Source organism: Mauremys reevesii, linkage group 3, assembly GCF_016161935.1.
Source record: "Mauremys reevesii isolate NIE-2019 linkage group 3, ASM1616193v1, whole genome shotgun sequence".
NCBI lineage: Eukaryota > Metazoa > Chordata > Testudines > Geoemydidae > Mauremys > Mauremys reevesii.
The window spans coordinates 189,053,838-189,076,831 of NC_052625.1; the positions used below are offsets into that span (position 1 = coordinate 189,053,838).

The window sequence follows — 22,994 nt, forward strand, 5'->3', positions numbered from 1 at the left end:
GTCAAGCTGGAAGGGCATGTCAAGTGAAGTCCCAGAGGGATCGGTCCTGAGTCTGGTTCCGTTCAATGTCTTCATCAGTGATTTAGATAATGGCATAGAGAGTACACTCACAAAGTTTGTGGACGATATCAAGCTGGGAGGGGTTGCAAGTGCTTTGGAGGATAGGATTAAAGTTCAAAATGATCTGGACAAACTGGAGAAATGGTCTGAAGTAAATAGGATGACATTCAAAAAGGACAAATGCAAAGTACTCAACTTAAGAAGGAACAATCAATGGACACATAAAAAATGGGAAATGACTGCCTAGAAAGGAGCCCTGTGAAAAGGGATCTGGGGTTATTGTGGATCACAAGCTAAATATGAGTCAACAGTAAAAAGTGAATGTCATTCTGGGATGTATTAGCAGGAGTATTGTAATCAAGACATGAGAACTAATTGTTCTGCTCTACTCCACCCTAAGACCTGAACTGGAGTATTGTGTCCAATTCAGGGTGGAACATTTTAGGAAAGATGTGGAGAAAGTCCAGAAAAGTGCAACAAACATGACTAAACATCTAGAAAACATGACCTATGAGGAAAGATTGAAAAAAAAGGGGTTGTTTAATCGGAAGAGGAGGAGACTGGGGTGGGGGGAAATGATACGTTTTCAAGTATATAAAAGGTTGTAAAAAGAGAAGAGAGAAAACTTGTTCTACTTAACCTCTGAGGACAGGACAAGAAGCAGTGGAGTTAAATTACAACAAAGGATGTTTAGGTTGGACATTAAGGAAAATAATCTACCTGTCAGGGTAGTTAAACAGGGGAACAAATTGCCTAGGGAGGGTGTGGAATCTCTGTCATTGGGGGTTTTTAAGATCAGGTTAGCCAAACACCTGTCAGGAATGGTCATTACGTAGTCCTGCTATGAGTGCAGGGGACTGGACTAGATGACCTACTGAGGTCCCTTCGAGTCCTACATTCTGTGACTCTATGACTTTTAGTCAATGGGCTGGATTCGAGCCAATGACCTAGAGATGAAAAGCTATTTGTCATTCCTGATATTCTCACTCAATCCATCCCCATGTTTACTTAAAATATATACCCTATACAGCTGAATCATCTGTTTTATAAGAGCACCTTTGGGGAAAAAATAAAAGTGCATTACAATTGTTGAACAATAGGGGACAAAAATAATATCTTAAAAATAAAGTCCAGACCCACCTGACTGCAGGAAAGAAACAGAAAAATGAACAGTTAGTCAAAAAGGGGATGGGGAAGTTATGAAACATTTCAAAGTCATATTCATTCCACAGGTTTGGATAAGGAATAGTTTTTTCATTTATTCAACACTTTTAAAAAAAATGTTAGAAAATTTTCAATTTTGTTTTTTTAATTTGTTTTTCAGTTATTCAGTTTTTCTTGTCTGTCACTTTTCCCACTCCTCTCATTTTTTTTTAATTTTGCCATGAAAAACATGAAGGAAAATGAGAAGGAAAAAGGCAGGACAGTGGAGGAAAAACAATAAGCTAAAAAATAGACTATTTTTTTGTTTACCATTTTCACTGAAAAAATGGAAAATTTTAAGAAAAACAACGAAATACGTGAAAATATCTTGTTGAAAAATTGCCTTTTGTGAAACAACAACAACTTGACTGAGTTGAGAAATGTATCTTTTTGTACCTTGTACTCTGTACTTTACAGGAGCTGCTATGTTCCACCTGCAAGATATACCACCCAATATTGCAACCTCAGGAGATCTATATAGTTGGTTTTAAAAAAATAAATGGGAGTGGGGAATTAACAATTTTTTTAAAAAAATCAATTTTTTAACCAGCTCTAAGGTTCGTTAGATCACTTGATGATTACTTGTGGATCACTTGATAATTACCTATTCTGTTAATTCCTTCTGAAGTACCTGGCTTTAGCCAATGTCGGAAGACAGAATGCTGGACTAGGTGGCCTTATGGTCTGATCCAATATGGCCATTCTTGTGCTCCTATGTTCATTAAAGGGGAAAAAAGGGATTTTTTTTTGGTGAAAATGTTGCAAAAAATTTGGTTTCACTGAAATAGTCCAAATATACACACACATTTTGGCTGAATATCCTGTGATGAGCATTTGGACCTTTGAGGTTCACCCTTTGAGATAAAGGGTCTGTATGGTGAACTGTGAGGGCTGGTCTACATTTGAAAAGTTAGGTCAACTCAGTTACATCACTCAGGAGTGTGAAAAATTTACCCCCTTGAGAGACACAGTTAAGTTGATGTAAGCCCCAGTGTAGACAGGCCTTGTTGACAGAAGAATTCTTCCATTGACCTAGCAACTGCTTCTCAGGGAGATAGATTTAGTACAGCAATGGAAGAACTCCTTCTGTCACTGTATAAGTGTTTATACTACAGTGGTGCAATTGCAGTGCTGCAGTTGTGCCGCTGTATCATTTCTGGTGTAGACATACCATTAGCTTTCAAAATGCAGAATAACATACATGCCATTTTTCTAATCATGGTTGTGTTCTATTTTGTACTGTATAAGTTCTTATACTCATCACTGCCATATCTAAGAGCCTATAGGAATAATAGGAATTAACTCTTTTAAAACTGAATTGCCATACTAGTCCCTGCCATATCATGTGGGTATCTTCAAATGTGTGTGTTCAGCACCCAGCATCATGGGCGCCCAAGTCACTTATGAAATAATGCCTACAAAATACTTGACAGTGGTTAGACAGCTGATGTGCTGTGATGGCTGCTTGTTCCGCAATTCATAAATGTCTCACTGTTCTGTTGTACCCCTCCCATCTGTTCGTCATTCCCAAGTATTGTCTCTTGTCTAAAACTTAGACTGTCAACTCTTTTAGACTGGGAACATCTTTTTGTTATCTCTGTACAGTGCCTAGCACAATGGGTTCTGTCCTCTAGGTGCTGCTGCAGTACAAATATGTAACAATCCTGTTCATATACATTTTAAATGCTAAGCATGTTTTTATTAAGCATATAAAGTTACATTGCCTTTTCAAGCTCAGAAAAAAAAACCCTCCGTATTCAATTAACACTGAAAATCAGTTTGTAGAAAGTTCCAATTAAGATTAGCAAGCACAGATATAAAAACATCAACACTGAAAGTATGAGCTATTCTAATAACTATAATGATCTATGTAGGAAGGTGCTTAGAAAAAATCCTATTATGTCTTGAAGTTTCATAAAGTCTATTTATTAATTCAATGTGCCAGGTTTTTTTCCTGGACCCCAATTTAGCAAAACACTTCAGCATGTTGATCTTTGATCGCTTAAGTCCCATTGATGTCAATGGCACTTAAGCAGATGTTGAAGTGCTTTGCTCATTTAATACAGTGGAAGTCACAGTCCCTGCTTCAAAGGCAGTTCAGTAAGAAAAGAAAAATGAAGTGTGTGGGTCACTTGGTGCAGTTGTTGTGATAGTGGTATATGTCTGATTAGTTATAAGTATAGGTGTACTTCTTTTTAAGTTGTACTAAGTTGTCCACCCTAGATTCAATTCCAGTGTCCTTACACACCTTTCTTCCAACATTTATGCCTTTCCTACATTTAAATTATCAGTTCACGTGTAGGGTAAATGTATTAAATAAGTAGGCTTCTTGCAGGCATCATGGAAGAAGTGGCACTTGAGGAGAGATGTACATGATGAGAGGAGAGCAGCTTTGTGAACCATCTCAGGAAGGGTGTTTCATATATAAGTATGGCGGAAAGTATGGAGACGGTTGTACGGATCGAAAATTTGGATCATATATATTCACAGCTGTGTCCCTCTGCAAATGGACTTCCTTTACTGGGGACATGCAACCTGAAAGTTAAATTAGCTAATAGAAGTATGTTTTAAACTAGGAGAAACCATTTCTTCTTGAGATAGGAAGCACTTCTTCAGGTGGCTATGTGATGTCATCAACAGACTTAGATGGGGAATGAAAGCAAAAGGTAGATTAAATGAGTTGCCAAGTGTGATATAGGAAATCTGCAGTTGTGCTGTGAGTTGGACCCAGGTCTCGTAAATGCTAGTTTAGTTTAGTTTAGTATCCTATCCAATAGTCCATCCTGCCTAGCCAAAATGTATTTATAATGTCTCAGTCACCACATATTCTGTTACTGATTTTGGAATGTGCACAGTTAATTACTCATTTTAAAAGCTTTTCTGTTCATCTTTATTTTAACATTGCCTTAAAATTGATGTGAAAGGTTTTAATGAAGGTGTGAAATACTTGGCAGTTAAATATAACATATGCTATAGCACCTGGTAATTTCAACTGTTCATTTGAAACTGTTAATGCTATTGTTGGCATTAAATTCAATTCACAGCATGACTTTTTAGTTTATATAAACATATAATATATCAAATTTAATGGATCCCTTTACTTAATATTTTGTATTTCTGCCACTTCGTTAACATTGAGCAGTGGTTCGGTAAGGATGTTGAAAAGCAGGATTGTAATCTGATGTCACAAAAATTAAACTACAAAATGAGAAAAAATGCAAGTTAATGATTCAAGATTTCTCCTAAATTTTCCTAGGAAAACTTGGATAAGCTCAAATCTCTGGAGCCTGCCACTGGCCTCCATCCATTTAAATCTGATTTAAACACAAAAGTCTCATTTTAATGCTTAGATACTGCTAATTAAAAATCTGAAAATCTGACCTGCTGCATTAAAATTATAATTTTAACAATGATATCAGATTAAATTAAACAATATATACCTTTCTATTCCTCCTAAAGCATTGTGGGGACAGATGGCATTGTGCTTATGACAATGATCCTTATGGTATTCTACAGCAGCAGCACCACTAGTATTTTAGAATTGGAGGATTGTTATAGTTAAGATAAGTGAAGGAGTGAAACACTGTGGCCGAACAGTGTTCAGATAAAGTGGCTTTGTCCACTGCATTTAATAGAGTGGTCCTAATGTGAATCTTTTTATCCATGTACTATGGGCATGATTCCAATGCCCTTACTCTGGCTTAATTACGTTTTATTACATCAGAATCTGTACCTGTGCAACAAAACTCTAAAATTACATATATAATTCATTGGTTATAAATTAATTGGTCATCTGATGGAATTGTGCTACTTGCCCTCAACTAAATAAAATAGTGTCAGTAGTGGCACTACATGTCTGTGGCAGCCTGCCCTCTTATCATTCACTCCTTCACTATGGGTGCATATTCTCAACATGCCATATCAGCAATGAGGGGAAAACTCCTGACTCTTGCTACAAGGACACTATGGAGTGAGGCAAAGTGGACAATTCTCAATTGCTTGGTTCAGCCCACAGAACCGTGGGAAGGTAGCCATAGAGGCAAAGATTTAGGAGGACAAGAGGGGGAAAGATACTTTGGAAGAGAGACAAGGGACAAGGAGGAAAGAAAGGAGAGAAAGAAGTTGAGAGACATGTTAAAATGATTATTAGGTGGCTGATAGGGCAAAAGTAGTAAATAATTGCCCATCCCCTCATGAAAGATGGGAGGGTGGTGAAGCACTGCAATGGGTTACCTACAGAGGTGGTGGAATCTCCATCCTTAGAGGTTTTTAAGGCCTGGCTTGACAAAGCCCTGGCTGGGATGATTTAGTTGGTGTAGGTCCTGCTTTGAGCAGGGGATTGGACTAGATGACCTCCTGAGGTTTCTTCCAACCCTAATATTCTATGATTCTATGGTTTCCTTGATCATTTTTTATTATCCTTCTCTTTGGTATTGGGCAATACACCATAATATTTGGAGGTATTTTTTCCCTCTCGGAATATTTTTGCTTTTATTCCCTTCATACAGTGGTGTGTGTGAGAGAGATACATTTAAATTTCCAGTTGTAGAAATTTTTACATAGTCATGGTCATTACTATTGCCATTATTAGCTCTGGCTGAGATTTTTATCTCAACACTCAAATTCAGGGCCAGATTTTCATAAGAGCCCAGAATATATTTTAGTCAGCAAAATAAGTGGCCGGATGTTGGGTGCTGCACTCTTTTGAAAATCAGGCCCCACTTGTCAGAACTTTTGGAAATTCTGGTGCTGTATCTAGATGTACCCTGAGGACAAAGAGTAACAAATGAAATCCTTGTACAGTTTCAATTCCCAATTTAATGCCCAAAACTACCCCAATAAATGAGGGTTTCTTCTTTTTAAACAACCACAATTCCAATCTGATGACAGTTTTCACAAATCATAGTTCTCAGATATCATTACTAATGAAGTCTGTCATTTAGGTTTGGCAGCTGTGATTGCCATGCAAATATGAGCTACTAATTAGATTGATTGTCTGTTTAATGCCTGCTGATTAGCTTATGGAAACCCTCTGTATTTCTAAGTTCGTGATTGCTGATTGATGCTCAGAAAATCTGATTACTGCCCTGAATAGCCAAGTAATGATTCTGTCAACTTTCCAAGGATATAGCTATTCACCTGACAAAGATAATAGGATAGGGTCCTACACTTACCATTGGCTTTTAAATATTGAAAGGGTTTTTAGTTAATTAAAATTGCATCTTTGAACTATGAATGAGTGAAAGCTCAGATTTGGGTCCAAGATCTGCATAGCAGCATCCAGGGGCCTAATTGCTGATCCTGGGTCTGGAGCAAGACCAAGAGATTCAGTAAGGACGTAGAAGGCAAATTCTCTGGTTTGCTGTTACAGCCAGAGAGATGTTCATTGTAACACCACTCAGCAGTTGGGTGATTGGTACCAGAGAACAGCTTGTTCTCTGTTTTTAGAACCATTTAGCACAAAGTTCAACGAAAAAATATACAGTCTGTCCAACGAGCCTTGAAGACCTTAATGTTACTGGCTTGGGCTGATTATACTCTATATAGACTTACAGGTGGGTGATATTCAGACCTGTGTAAGTTGATACTAAACCCTTGACTTTGCATGTTGGCTATCTAGCTTGTAAGAGAGTTTTCTATACCTGTGAGGTGTTAGATGAAGTTTAATTACTGTAGGGAAGCAATGATGCAGTCCTGTGGAGGTGGTCTGAGAGGCAGTGTCTGGTCCACTGGATACAGAACATTAGGCATTAGGAGGCCTGGAATATTGTTTATTTGTATTACATTAATACCTATGATCCCCAATGATGTGATAGGATCCCTTGGGCTGGGCCTACCAGATGGACAAGTAACCAAGACAGACCCTGCTCCTGGCAGCTTATAGTCTACATATCAGACAGTTACAACAGTTGCACAAAAGAGATAAACAAGATAGGGATAGGCTGGGAGGATGAGATTGCATTAAAACAACAGACTTAAGCTGGCAACCAGTGGTTTTAGGGCATGTGTCCACTTTGGGCTTGAGAAGACATACTCACGCTAGTTCTGATCAAGCTCTCATGTTAAAATTTGAAGTGTAGCTTCAGAGCGTGGTATATGCAGTGGGAGGGACTAGCCACCCTGAGTATAGTCCCGTCCAAGATTCTAGGCCTGAACTCCAATGGCTAGCACTGTTTGTGCCATTGCAGCTACAATTCTATTTTTAGCATGCTAGCTCAATCGAATCTAGCACAAGTGTGTCTTCTTAAGCTGGAATTTACACCTTCAGCTCAAAGTGGAGAAATGCCCCAAGACTGCTGCTTTTTGGTTTATTGAAAAACAACAACTTACTAAAATATATTTGCATAATATTTTTATGACATACAGATTGTCAGCTGCTATTACAGTATATTGAAAAGCATCCTTGCTTGATTTTAGTGTCATTTTTGTTGGCTTTATTGAATTTATTTAAAAAAACATTAACCCAAAGAAATTAAATAGAAGTAGCAAAGCTATCTGATGTGTTACAGTCATGGATAAACAATTATATGCAAATGAATTCAGATACCAAAGGTCAGAGAGTGGGAATGGTGTAACCTCTGGAATAAATCCATTGCAACAATCTTTTTAATAGCAAAAAGGTTGGCCTTTATACACTTTATAGTCTATATGGGAGGACTACCAAGTGAAACAAAAATGTTGATGTTTAGATTTTGTTACACCAAAGAGCCAGTTATGTGAAAACCCCAAACTACTTTATAAAGGCTGATTGCATACATTGATTGATGATTGGCTTCAGAATAATTTTCTTTCCCTAGATGAGAAAAAGTGATGGTATTGACCCTGATTATTCAATCAAAATGGTAATGCAACATAAAGCATGGTTGCCTGTAGACTCAACAAGCCAGGAGAGAATCTAAATTATGCATAGATTGTCTCTAATGTGTGCTTATGAATAAAATTGATTGACATTACTCCACCCCCAGCTCCCCTCCCAATGCACAGGCGTATACATAGTCTTGTCTTATTACAGCTGAACAAGGAATTTTGATTTCAGAAATTAGTTTTACTTTATTTCACTGGAATGATAATTATATCTATTTTTATTTGATGTTAATATGCCACTTACTGTAAAAAAAGGGACAGGCGGATTAAATGTAATTTATTATTGGAATGCTGCAGCTCCTATACTTAATAAAAATAAAATTGATTATTCAAAATATACCTGGTGAGTTTTCCATATTCTGCAGATAACTGCACAAGTTACTTTAGACTTTCAGTGTGCTCCTTTACTCCATCTCCTTCTCTGCCTCCATAACTGCTGCTCCTACCTAAAGACACGTTAGCATGTGGGAAAACCCCATCCGTCAAGAAGCAGAAGTTGTCAACTCTTCAGTGAGGAGGGAAAGACAGCCTTGTAAATAGGACAGGAAGCAAAATGGAGGAGTTAGAAAATATATTGGAATGTAGCACAGCTACCATATTCACTAACCATTAGCCAATGACCAAAATTTAGCTTTGATGCATGGCTGAGGGATATATTAGTCATTGTCAGTAACCATAGCTGATGTTACTGCCTTCTGCATTCCAGTGAAATACATGTATCCTGGACTTAATGAGTTACTCTTTTACCTTAATAGCCAGGTCCTCCAGGAAAGGGTAGAATCAAATTGGTGGGTATTATGGGGAAGCTTGCATGGTGCATGCTATCCTTGTGCTCAGGATGAAGGGAGAATTTCAGTCCCAGGTTGTTGATCTGGCCCTTTTCACTACCACTAAATTTACCTTTCGAGGATTCAATAAGCAAAGATAAAAGATGTTCTGGTCATTCCAACTTTCGTACTCCCTGCTGGCTGACTGATAGGTGATAACCAGAAATAAGGAGGTAACTGAATTCCAATAGGCTGTTCAGCTAACAGGAGCAGAGATAAGGCCACCACACGAAAGCAGCTTGAAATGAAAAAGAGATAAAAACAGATCTATTAGGGCAAAATGTTTTAATCGTCAGTATCTATTAACTAGAGCCAGTTGAAATTTTCCTGCCACAACAATTTTCCATCAGAAAATTCTGATTTGACAAAATCAAAATGTTTTCTGGGACTATATTAATTTAATTTATTTTATAGGAATATTATATATAGAAATGAAATATTTTGATAATGTCATTTCATTTTAATATTTAATTTTTAGAATGTAATTTATAATATTAAATTAAAGTTGAAACAAAGTTGGAAGGAAACTTTCAACCTTATCAAAACAAACCATTCTGATCATATTTTAAATGCAATGATTCGACAAAATCCAAAATCCAATCCAAAGTCAAAATCCAAAGATTCCAGCTTTCTGTTCCGATTCAGAATGGAAATTCCATTTTCCATCCACCTCTGTTATAATATGAACCTATTGATGCTAAAATATGTTAGTACTGGGTGGTAAAAACCATGGATCATCTTGTGCCAATAGATTATAAGGCTCAATTAGATTGTGTTTAATTAAAGTACAAGTAATCATTGATGAATTAGAATACTATTTCACAGAGCTCTTCAGGTTGGGGAACTAACTCAGTGTCACGAGGTGCAACAGATTGTTGAGAAAAAGTGGTTAATACATATTTCAAGGGACCATTCAAGGTGAAGTGGCCTGTTAACACCCCTCTAGTCATAGTGGGGAAAAGAAGCTGGTGGGGGGATGTTGTTGGTGGGTTTATAGTTGCAATAAACCATAAATCCAGTCTCTCTATTTGTGATTTTTAGTGTCTAGCAAAGTTATGAATTTAAGATCTCAGGTTGTTGCAAAAGTGTTGTGCAGCTTTTCTTTGAGGATGAGGAATGATTGGTCAGATACAGTGATCGCTTCATGAAAAGTGTTCATGAAGCGGTGGAGTGGTGTTTTTATCTTTTATCATTTTCCTGTGTGAGTTAATTGGAGAGCATAGTGATTTGTCTGGTTCCACCCACATAAGTTGCTATTGGAGCATTTAGTGCATGGGATGAGGTACACCATATAATGTTGTGATAGGCATGTGTTGGATCCATGGATTTTGAAAGGTGTGCTGTGGTGGTGTTGATCATTGTAGCAGGGAATATGTCTGCAGGTTTTGCATCTGTTGTTCTGGCAGGGTCTGGTGCTTCTTTGAGTTGGTTTGTCCTGATCTGTTGATGATGAGCTTGGAGAGGTTGGGGTGGTGTTTGAAGGCCAGAAGCGGGGATTCAGGAAAGATTTCTTTCAAGATAGGTTCCCCACTGAGTATGGGTTGTAGTTGTTTGAAGATACTCCGCATGGGTTGCAGTGTGGGGTGGTAGGAGACAACTAGAGGTATGCAGTTGGAGGGTTTTTTCTGTATTGAAGCAGGTTCTCTCAGAGTATTTGAGTGGCCCATTCCATGATGTGATCTACTTCTGTCTGGTGGAGTGTCCTTGTCTCGTGAAGACAGTTTTGAGTCCGTTAAGGTGTATATCCCAGAATATCTCCTTCAAGCATATTATGTGGTACCTGAGTGTCTGGATGTAGCTAACAGATTTCTTGGTGTATTTGGCATGGCTACTGGATCTATGAAGGTAGGTGTGATGATCTTGTATATTATTGTCTGTAGAGGTCCATTGCTGAAGCTGATTGTGGTGTCCAGGAAGTTGATGCTGGTGTGGGAGTGTTCCAGAAAGAGTTTAATGGATGGGTGGTGGCTTCTGAAGTTGTGACAGAAATCTATGAGGGAGTTTGTCGTCTGTCGAGAGGATAAAAATATCAGTGTATCTCAGGCATATCATTGATTTTTGTGGTGCATTTAAGAAGTAGATCGCATCATGGAACAGGCCACCCAAATACCCTGAGAGACGCTGAGTTACTTTCCCAGACCTGAAGAAGAGCTCTGTAATCTTGAAAGCTTGTCTGTGTTACCCAACAGAAGTTGGTACAATAAAAGATATTACCCTCACCTGCCTTATCTCTCTAATATCCTGACTGTCACAGCTACAACAACACTGTGTTAGTGTACCTGCTAGTATTTAGTAATACCTTTAGTTCTTTCTTTCTGTGTATTTGATTCATTTATACATATTAATTATTCTTTAGAATCTTTATCTTCAACAAAGATTATATCTGAAGTCTAAGGCCCAGAACACTGGTCTTGATCAATGTGTAACCCTATTCAGGAATTTATTCATTATGCTGTATTTAATAACTCTAGGGTGCCTTCATGTCTATAAAACTCCAGAGATTCTTGGAAACCATCTCCTTAATATATATATAAAATGCTAACATAAGCATATATAGACTAGGGAAACTAATAAGAGATTATAGTTATAGCGGATGTTTTCTGTTGGGGAAATCAATATGGAAGAATGATTGTAGGGTAAGAAAGTCCCACTGAGAAATATTAACTTGAAGACTTGTTAGCCCTCTCAGCTGTAAATAATCATGCCTTCTCACACGAGTTAGGTAAACTGAGACTGTATAGAAATGACATCACAACATATGTTTCTGGGTTAATATTTTTGGCAGTTAGGTTTCCTTTGTCTGAAACCCTATATAAAGATAGTGCTATGATAACTTAGGTTGGGGGAATGAAAACTGCACGTCCCTCTCAGATGCAGGTCAGACACATATCCAGCTCTTAGTCTGACAACAAAGAATCATAGAATTATAGAATCTCAGGGTTGGAAGGGACCTCAGGAGGTCATCTAGTCCAACCCCCTGCTCAAAGCAGGACCAAACCCAACTAAATCATCCCAGCCAGGGCCTCTGCCAAGCCTGACCTTAAAAACCTCTAAGGAAGGAGATTCCACCACCTCCCTAGGTAACCCATTCCAGTTCTTCACCACCCTACTAGTGAAAAAGTTTTTCCTAATGTCCAACCTAAACCTCCCCCTCTGCAACCTTAGGCCATTACTCCTTGTTCTGTCATCTTCTACCACTGAGAACAGTCTAGAGCCATCCTCTTTGGAACCCCCTTTCAGGTAGTTGAAAGCAGCTATCAAATCCCCCCTCATTCTTCTCTTCTGCAGGCTAAACAATCTCAGTTCCCTCAGCCTCTCCTCGTAAGTCATGTGCTCCAGCCCCCTAATCATTTTTGTTGCCCTCTGCTGGACTCTCTCCAATTTATCCACATCCTTCTTGTAGTGTGGGGCCCAAAACTGGACACAGTACTCCAAATGAGGCTTCACCAGTGCTGAATAGAGGGGAATGATCACATCCCTCGATCTGCTGGAAATGCCCCTACTTATACAACCCAAAATGCCATTAGCCTTCTTGGCAACAAGGGCACACTGTTGACTCATATTCAGCTTTTCGTCCACCGTAACCCCTAGGTCCTTTTCTGCAGAACTGCTGCCCAGCCATTCGGTCCCTAGTCTGTAGCAGTGCATGGGATTCTTCCATCCTAAGTGCAGGACTCTGCACTTGTCCTTGTTGAACCTCATCATATTTCTTTTGGCCCAATCCTCTAATTTGTCTAGGTCCCTCTGTATCCTATCCCTACCCTTCAGCGTATCAACCACTCCTCCCAGTTTAGTGTCATCTGCAAACTTGCTAAGGGTGCAGTCCACACCATCCTCCAGATCGTTAATGAAGATATTGAACAAAACTGGCCCCAGCACCAACCCTTGGGGCACTCCACTTGATACCGGCTGCCAACTAGACATGCTAATGTATCTATTTATTTCTGTATTCTGTATAGTGCTGTACTAATCTCTGATTAATAATCTTAGATTAAATAATTTCAGTTGAGCCGGTTATTCTGACAATCTCCAATCTCAAGTCGTTAACTCAGACACGCAACAACTGCATAATACTATTTCACTTCAGCCTCATCCAAAATACACAATGATGGAGATGGGATAGTGTATCTACATGACCCAGAATGTCAATTGTAAATGAGATGAAACAAATCTTTAAACTGGGGTTTCCAGGAAGGAATCTAAGGAAATTATGTACCCAAATTTCATTGAAATTCAATGGGAATTGGGTGACACCTTTGACAATCCCAGGCTTAGTTTTTAATAAACAAGGCTTTAACTTTGATTCATGTTAAGTTCTGCAACCACCTTAAAATTTTGACTTAGAAATAAAATTAATAACATGTATAATAGGACTTTCATAAAGTTAGATTCATAAAATCAGTTTCTTAACATTCACCTAAAAACACTTTTTATTCCAAGGAGTAATTGTGTTTTTGCATTTCTGCTCCCCCTTATTATTTTATGTATTAAATTCTATTATAGTAGTACTTGAAAGCAACCATCAGGGATTAGTGCTCCATTGTACTAGATGTGCAAGCAACTGACACCAAGTCTGATGAGCATTTTTGTAATCCTTGCCCTTGATTTTGTTATTTAATGGTAGCTGAAATCTTACTTATGGGCACTAAGCACATCTGAAAATCTAGCACAACACTGCAGAATTTTTTTGACCAAAATAATTTGCTGAAATTGACATAAATTCATGAAATGTTTCAATTGACTTGAATCTGCATATTTCTATGGGGAAAAAAATAGTTGAAATTTCACTCTGCTCTATTGACAACCAACTAACCCGACATGGGAGCAGAAGTGTTGCTCCCTGGGAATTACAGGATCTGAAGAAGTGAACCCCACAGTGAACAATCCAAGTGAACTATGGTGGCCATTGCCCATCTACGTAGATGTACCCTGCAGGGTCCATTTCATATAAGGCAAACAAACTGAGCTGCATAATCCTGTTAAATTGTCATTTTAAGTGGAGAAAAGGTGTGTTATGATTTGCCAGAATTATCATATACTTCAGCTCAGTTAATGACAAGATAATAGAAACACTTTGGTTTGTACCTTTCAGCTTTTGTGGTTTTTTTTTAGTTTTTACGCCATCTAAATCATATACAGTTTGATGCTTCAGGCAGCATGGCTGATATGGTACATCATGTAACATCACATGAGGCTGTTCACAATATCTAGTCACACATCAAGGGGCACAGTGCATTGTATTAGGAGGCAAAGATATTGCATGGCAAATTATATATTTTTATCTCTGTATATATAGATAAATAACGTTTCAGGAATAGACTGATGCTTTTTTATTGAAAGAACAGCTGTTGACAAGAACCAATTTTTTCCCCTCTAATGACAGCAAACTGATTATTCAGAGAAAAAACAAACAAAAGCAGAAGCTATTCTTACTATTTTTGTGCTGGATGACAACCAAGTGGTAGGAGTCCAGTACATCTTTCATTTTCTGCAAGGAGCACATGGAATGGAAATAAATTAGTGTAGTCAAAAGTAGCAAATGCTGATTTAAATCATTGATGAAAATGAATGGTTACATGTGGAGCATCATATGGTAATTTTGTAATAGCAATACCAATGAAATGGAACATGATCTAAGTAGTTTAAAAAAGAGTCCCAGAGATTTCCCACTCCTTTTTTTTCCATATTAAGTGTATTTCGTTACAAAGGAATGTGGATTTACCTGTCTGGCTTGATTACAGGTCCAGGACAATAAAAGTACATTTACATATAAGGTAAACAAAGAAATCAAGCTAACAAGTGGTGGAGAAAACAGATTAGTGAGCACACCGAGGGACAGAGTCTCCAATACCAAGATGTCTTCCTAGCTCCTGAAGTAAAGAAAATGGAGTGTGGGAAAAATGAGAGCAAAAAGACAATCTAGTTATCCATCACTTAGGGAATGAAGAGGACAGCACCCTCTGATTCTGTGAATACTGGATTCTCCTGCCAGGAAGGGCTGGAGATGCTGTAAGTGAGAGAACTGTTTAGGCAAAGATATAACTTACAAAAATTTCATTTTAGGAGCTAGAATTCATGTTATTTTTGTTTGTAACCAGAACTGTCTTTCTCTCTCTTGATTAGTATCACTTAAATATCTGTTATTTATTCTTAGTTTTATGATAAACCATCTCAGTTCTGCTATACTGAAGTCAAGAGTGAGACCCCAGCTGTACTAACAAACTGGTGTGTGTACTGTCTCTTTGGAGGCAGTGACTTTCATAATTTCTGTGAGTGTGAAGTGAGAGGGGCTGGACACTACAGAGAGATGTCACTGGAGAACTTGGGAACTGATGTCACTGACTCTTGCCTGCAAGACAAGGCTAAGACTGGCAGAGTCATGAGGAGTTTGCTGGTGAGGCAGACAGATTGATATAGCCGGGAGCTGACACATAATTTAAGCCCTGAGAAAATGCTCCGTTGCTGAGGCAGAGGGGTAATGCACTGGCTTATAGTTATAGGTGTCCTGAGGAGAGCGTCATAGTGACCTCATTGTCAGAGTAACCTCATAGTAACAACCCCTTCCCCCGCAAAAAAATGGACAGCATCACAAACCCTTTTGGGGGAATACAACCATAGAAGCGATTGATAAGTTCAGGGTGCAGCATCAGAACTTTATAGATGCAGTACAAGAAGCAAAAAGGGGATGTTTTCAAAGGTAATGGATGCCTTGAAGAAAGCTGTGACTGGAAGTAAACCCCACAGTGGAAACTGTGTGCTTACCACAAAGGAATATTCCAGTTGCACTATGTAATTCAGTATGCAAGGAGCTTGGAAGTCAGCAGAGCAGGGGTATCGTGGTATGCGGAAAGCCCAGTACAGCCTGGGGAAGGACTGTGGTGGTGGTAGTGGTGGTTAAAACACCATCAGGAAAAGTACACATTTGAATACACCTAAAGCCACAGAACTGAGGACTGAAAAGATGCCATTGCCCACAACTGATGTCATCTTGCCAGAACTTTCCAAAGCCAGAATCTTTATGGTCTGCGACGTGAGGAACAGGGTTTGGCACATAAGCCTAGATAAGAATCCAGCATGCTGACAATGTTTGCATCACCATTTGATCGCTACAGATGGTTATGCATGCTGATGGGCATAAGGCCAGCACCAGAAGTGTTCAGAGAAGACTTACACAATCACTGGAAGGACTGTCTGGAGTGAAAATAATTGCAGTTGATATCCTCATTGTAGGTGAAGCGAGCAATGAGACAGAAGCTAAATGAGACAGTGACAAAAAACTATAAGCTTTTCTACAGAGATACAAGGACAAGAACATAACACAACATCCAAAATAATGCAGTTCAGACACAGTGAGGTGAAACATATTGGACATTTGCTTGGGATTGAAAACAGATCCTAACAAGATCAAGGCAGTTAGAGACATGACAGCTCCAGTGGATGTGAAAGGGGTACAGTGCTTCATAGGAATGATAAATATTCTGTCCAAGTTCTGTCCATTCCTGGCTGTGGTAGTGGAACCCGCATGTCAACACACAAGGCATGATGTTGAGTGGGACTGGGCAGATCCCCAGCAGCAAGCCTTTGACACATTGAAACAAATTATAATGGATGGACCTATCCTGAAGTACTACCAATCAGGAGAGTCGCTGACACTTCATGTGATGTTTCAAATGAAGAATCAGGTGTAGCTCTTTTGCAGAAGCAGCTGTTCACTTATGCCAGGAAAGCCCAGTCAGAAACTGAACAGGAGTACATCCAAATAGAAAAGAGGCTATGGCTGTGGTATTGGGAGTGAAGTGATTCCAGCAGTACATGTATGGCTATCCCATAATAGTGCAATTGGACCACAAACCCCTGTAGACAATCGTAGCAAAGCCCCTTCTTGGTGCCAAAGAGATGTCAGCATGCGTTTATGTATCTCCAGAGCTACCAGATAGAGATTAGATATTTTGTCCAGGACAATTACTGGTGTTATCTGACACCCTATGTATTAGTGAGTTGGGGGAAGAAGATTAGGATGTAGTGCAGCACTTTAATAGATTCAGTCTCCAAGTTTCAACAGTTAAGCTGATGGGAAGAGTGGTACTAGCAGGGTGGCCAGAAGACAAAAGCCAAGTACCAGTAGGAGCAGAACCAATTCCAAATTGAAGATAAGCTGAGTGTGCAGGATGGAATCACATTCCAAGGACAGAGAGCTGTTGTCCCCACCTTATTATGTAAGGATGTCATACAAAAAATACATGCCTTACAGCTGTCTTAGATGGACTCTAGGGTGTGTTTACTGGCTGGGAACGAACACACAACTCTACTCCTTGAGAGAAGGTTGTGACACCTGCCAGTCATGTGATTGCCACCAGCAGAAAGAGATTCTTACTACATGAGCTGCCCACTTGACCACGGGAAAAGGTGGGATTTGATTTATTTACCATCAAGGGAAAGCAGTGTTTGATTAGTAAAGTAATAATTGGAGATATATCAATCTCCTAGAACTGGAAGGGACCTTGAAAGGTCATCGAGTCCAGCCCCCTGCCTTCACTAGCAGGACCAATTTTTGCCCCAGATCCCTAAGTGGTCCCTATTACAGTGGACTACTATTCAAAATTTTAGGAAGTCGATGCCCTGCCTGATACAAGAAGCAAATCAATGCTTGGCAAACTGAGAGACCACTTTACAAGTATGGCATTCCAGAAACAGTATTCACTGACAATGGACCCCAATTTGCCTCGGAAGAATTAAAACAATCTGCATGAAAATGGGAGTTTGACCACCGCACTGCACCTCCTTGCTAGCATACCCCTAGAGTAATGGTGAGGTGTAATCTGCTGCAAAGGACTTTTACACAAGGTTGGTTCTTCTAGTTCAGACCCCTTGTTAGCATTTTTGGTACATAGGAAAACCCCGCCACCAGTTTAGTGAAGGGTGGAAGCAAATCAACCACATGAGGAGTCCACAGAGGTTAATAAAGTTTCACTCATTCAGCTTAAGCTGCATTTACTTATTTGCTTTGTGAACAAAGCAAGACTCTCAAGGGAGTTACAGAAGGTGGAGTTCTCTTGCCCAGCTCAACAGCCTCTTACTAGACAGAAGGCAAAAACAGAGAGATGGGAAAGGAGAAATAAGGTGGCAAAGGAAAATGATGCATGGGGGAGGCAGGGAGCACCTCAGGAATTCAAGTTTCTTATTCAAGGTGTTGTTCAGGAGTTAGCTGATGTTGGTGGAGGTGGTGGTGTCATCTGGTTCCCATTCCCTCTCCTTGTCTAGCCAGTATGTCTTTCAGGATGATGAAGGCCCAGTGGTGAGATGGTTAGGGTGTGAGCTATGATGGTAAAGCTTGTTCCTTCCAGTACCTTTTCCACTTGTTCCCATTCAGTGACCCCAAGATAAACAATGCCCAAGAAGGGGTAGAAATCTCACCCCATTAAAATCAAGACACTTTTCAGTGATTAGAACTATATACATTTGCTCTCATTTATAAAATCTTTCAGCTCATTGTTATGCCAGCCTCTTAGGTTACCATGGGAGCCTTGTTCTCTTATCAGAGTTCTCTTATGCAAAGAATCCAGTTTCTATTAATTTGTCTCTAACTTTCGCTCACATGTCACAGGCTGAGCTGGACTTTTACTGCCTTGGGCTCTGTGGGGCTTGTCTTCAGTTTAAGTTAGAACACTCGAGTTAATCCACTAGCGCTAGCCCTGCCTAGTTGGAATGGGAGCAAACTGAGAGCTACCATGCTGCAAAACAACACATGAACTACACAGTGTGATTGGATTAGCAGTACAGAGAAATGAGAGTAGCATTTGATGAGTAGTAACTTGAGTTGCTGCATCTCCACTGCATTACTAGCTGCAGCAGTGGAAGCATTTCAGCTTCTCTCCCTGCCTCTCATCTCCAGTAGGTTAATAGCTGGAGTTTAATGCACCACCTAACTTTATCCAGAGATTTGTGTATGGACAGTAGTCACGTTAGGAGCAAAACTCAAGTTATAACTAAAGCTAACAATAAGGTGAAGACAAGTCCTGAGAGTACAGTCCTCTATACAAAGTGCATGGTGAGGAGGGAGGATTACAGTCATGTTCTGAAGAAATTACAATCTGAAATACAAAGATCAGACAACACACAATGGAAGGCCCAGATGAAGATAATTTAGTTTGTATTGATTATATTAGGGCTTGTGACAGCATTACTGCAAAATGGGGTGGAATTTGTAGGTATTGCAGATTAAATGAGGGTCTAGCAAGAATTTGAATAAAGACAGGATGTGTATCCCTTGCAATAGGATAGGGAGGTCATTCCAAGTAGCAGGGGAAGAAGGACAAAGGGAGCAGTAAGGCTGGGGGTTTTGGCAGACCAGAAGCAAAATGAAATGTAATGGAGGAAGATGGGGAGGAGGGGAATCAAGGGTGAGGTAATTCAAATCCTTGAAGGTGAGGACTAAAATCTCAAACTTGATTTGTTAGGAGACGGGGAGCTAAAGGTGGGATTTGACACGGGGAGTACCATGATGCATCTCAGAAATTGGATTAGGGCTGTTAGGTCCTGGATGGACCCACGTGGAGCAAGATGTGAAAGAGGTAGTCCAGAGAGAATGAGACTGCAATAGTCAAGTTGGGAGATAACCAAGGCATGTTTAATGTGACAGTCAGGGTCCAGATGCCGCCAGGGCAGAACGGGGGCTCTGAACACCACAGAATAAGCAGTTGAATCAACTGATTGTATTCAATATTATTGTGAATCAAAATATATAGAGTAAGGTCTTTTATGAAACATTGTGATGTTCTAAAGATAGTCATCATTGTGAGATATGTGCACAGACTATGGCTATGAATGTGTGTATTGTGTATATATAGAAAACTGCTCATACTCTGTATGATGCAGCTTCATCACTGCCACACAACAGGATGGTAGGTAGTCAGGCAGGGAGGGGCTTTCCCAACCAGATGAGACTAGCTCCAAGCACTAGCACTGTACAACATGGTAAAAGACAAATGATGGACCATTAGAGTTAATAAATAGACACTGAAACATCTATGTTAGAATTTTCCCACCCTGAATAACCGTGTCACCATGCCAGAAAAGAAGCCATCTGTTAAATGCTGGATCCCCCTTCAGATAGGGGATATGATGGGAAACTACTCAAAGGCAGTAAGTAACTGGTATTAGAGAAGGGATTTTCACAACTATAGAAGTGTGTGCATCTGTATGTTTATTTTCTGTGTAACTTGTATGTGTTTGCTTCCTTTAGTATTTCATCTTTGAATTTGTGGCTTTTTTATAAATAACATTTTTGTTTATTTTTACTCCAAGCAGGCCCCTGGTGTGCAAACTATGTGGAGTGTGTGTCCCAAAGCAAGTTGGTGTCAGGAGGGCTGGTGTCACACTTTCTGGGGTGATGAAGCATAGGGGAAACGTCAGTGTCTGGTAGTTAAGAACTTGGGTGTATGGGATTTGACTCAAAGTGTCACAGTTAGCTAACAGGACAGTGAAAAAGGTGTTACAGGACAGTATGTTTGTGTGCACACATACATGCTATATATATATGTTAATAGATTAGGTCCCAGTAGAAGACACTCAAGAACATATGGCATAGTTCCTGGGTTTTGTAGGACCAATAAAACTTGTTGTGCATAGCAACTGACTTCTTATACAGAGCTCTTACCTAAAGAGGTGAATAATGCAGAGAAAAAAGCAAGATGACTTGTTGACAGCCTGGGTATGTCAGATAGGAACTGCACAGCTTTGTCTTAAACCAAGATTATGTTACAAAGGACGTCCAAGATTCTATTAAATTCTTATTAGCTGTCTAGAACCTAATGATCTCTATAGAGATAGGTTGCTTAATGAGACCCCTCAATGTATATATTGTCTGTCAGGAGACTGGAAGGTAATTTGACTGATCTCACTGCCCAGGAGTTCAATTTTTAAATCACCCAGATGTATGGAAAAAAGCTTCTTGAATATCAGCTGGAGTAGCATTTTTCTAGTTATGTCATTTATGCACTTTTAGTAATTACACTCCATTTACTGGGTCATGAGAACTGACATTTAGCATTGAAGTGAAATGAATAATAATGAATTCACGTCCAATAGTTATCAGATTACTGTGACCTTGTAAAATTACAGTGCTGTTTATTGTTTTTGTTTATGGCCTTGTCCAATAGACTTGTAGCTCAACTTACACATTGCTATCTCTTTAATATTGTATATGTTATCACTTTGCTTTACAGAGACCATTATTGTGTGACCAAAGTGGGCCATTCACAATCTGGGCCAGTGTGTCACACTTATCTATTTGTGAAATGGAGAGCAAAATTTGGAGCTATGCAAAAGATTTGTAGTGAAACCTGAAAACACAGGACTCTCCTCTTGTTTGGTTTCTCCAGATTAGGAACCCAGCAAAGCGTATCGACTGCAAACCCACATGCTTTTGCCACCTAAAATTGTATCTCTGTTTAAAAGTATACTGTAGTATTTCATCTACTGTAAATCAGTTGGGCTACATAAATTATCCTATATACTTGTAAACTAATTTATCAACCTAGCAGAAAACTATCCTGTTCCTGGAATCCAAGCCTATATGACTATTTAGAAAAAATGACAGTATTCGTATTATTGAGATACATTTGATAAAACTATTGTAGTCAGAGTTTATTTGCCTATTATTCACTAAACACTAAACTGAATATTAGAGGTACAAGGTGGATGAGGTAGTATTTTTTTTATTGGACCAATTTCTGTTGGTGAACATACACACTTTCAAATTTACACAGAACTCTTCTTTAGGTCAAAAAACAGAGCTCTATGTAACCTCAAAAGCATGTCTGTTTCACCAGCAGAGGTTGGTCCAAAAAAAGCTATTACTTCATCCATCTTTTGTCTCTAATATCCTGGGACCAACATGGCTACAACAATACTGTAAACTAAATAAAATAGTATCTTGTCTTTGGGAATGGGTAAAATTTAGGGGCAGACTCAATTTCTTACTTTAATGTACCTATTTCTACATAAGCATCTTTATCTCTTGAGATGGACCAAAGAGGCATCATCTGGATCTAGATCAAATTTACCTTTGGATTCATTATCTGAGGTTGAATCTTTGTAAGGGCTTGATTTTGGGGTAAATTCAGTGGCATCAAAATAATATTTTGTGAGATTGAATTATGGAAATCTCACAACATTAGCTTTTTTATGTGATTTTGGCCATTTCCAAACCTGAACCATGTAATTCCAGACCCCTTCTGCAATATGCTTGTAACTAGAAGTGTAGAGGTTGGGTTTTATTTGGTGATCTGACTCCATATGCCATTCAGAATCTGAAGGGGTTCAGAAATGAGGTTCTGATTTAAGCTCATCTCTTCTTTTCATTGCCTCTTTCACTTAGAAACACTAGTGTCTCAATGTTCTGCAAGACAGAGTGACTCCAAACATCTCACTGAAATATCTTGGGATGATGGTCACAAATGGAAAGTTAACAATGATTTGTATTATTACAGATTTCACTTGTAACAAATGCTATAGTTAACTTTAACTTGAGACTTCCCTTACAATCCACTGTTTTCATATGCTTGTAATTTTCTGGACTAACAGACGTTTTGCAGCATGAGCTTTCGTGGGTGAATACCCACTTCGTCGGATGCAAGTAGTGGAAATTTCCAGGGGCAGGTATATATAAGCAAGCAAGAAGCAAGCTAGAGATAACGAGGTTAGTTCAATCAGGGAGGATGAGGCCCTGTTCTAGCAGTAGAGGTGTGAAAACCAAGGGAGGAGAAACTGGTTCTGTAGTTGGCAAGCCATTCACAGTCTTTGTTTAATCCTGAGCTGATGGTGTCAAATTTGCAGATGAACTGAAGCTCAGCAGTTTCTCTCTGAAGTCTGGTCCTGAAGTTTTTTTGCTGTAGGATGGTCACCTTAAGATCTGCTATTGTGTGGCCAGGGAGACTGAAGTGTTCTCCTACAGGTTTTTGTATATTGCCATTCCTAATATCTGATTTGTGTCCATTTATCCTTTTCCTTAGAGACTGTCCAGTTTGGCCGATGTACATA

The 22,994-nt window shown here is 39.2% G+C and overlaps 1 long non-coding RNA gene across 11 annotated transcripts in view; it reads right to left on the bottom strand.

Moving 5' to 3' along the window:
• Positions 1-22,994, bottom strand: part of LOC120402359 — a 70,535-nt gene that overhangs the window by 18,674 nt on the left and 28,867 nt on the right. For 9 of the 11 annotated variants that reach the window (XR_005597167.1, XR_005597175.1, XR_005597170.1 and 6 more), the window contains 4 exons: positions 14,388-14,442; positions 9,028-9,192; positions 8,468-8,656; positions 1,868-1,975 (listed from right to left, as the gene is read on the bottom strand). This is a non-coding gene — a long non-coding RNA (uncharacterized LOC120402359). The remainder of the gene's footprint in view (positions 1-1,867; positions 1,976-8,467; positions 8,657-9,027; positions 9,193-14,387; positions 14,443-22,994) is intronic. The other 2 variants (XR_005597174.1, XR_005597176.1) reach the window with 2 other exon arrangements.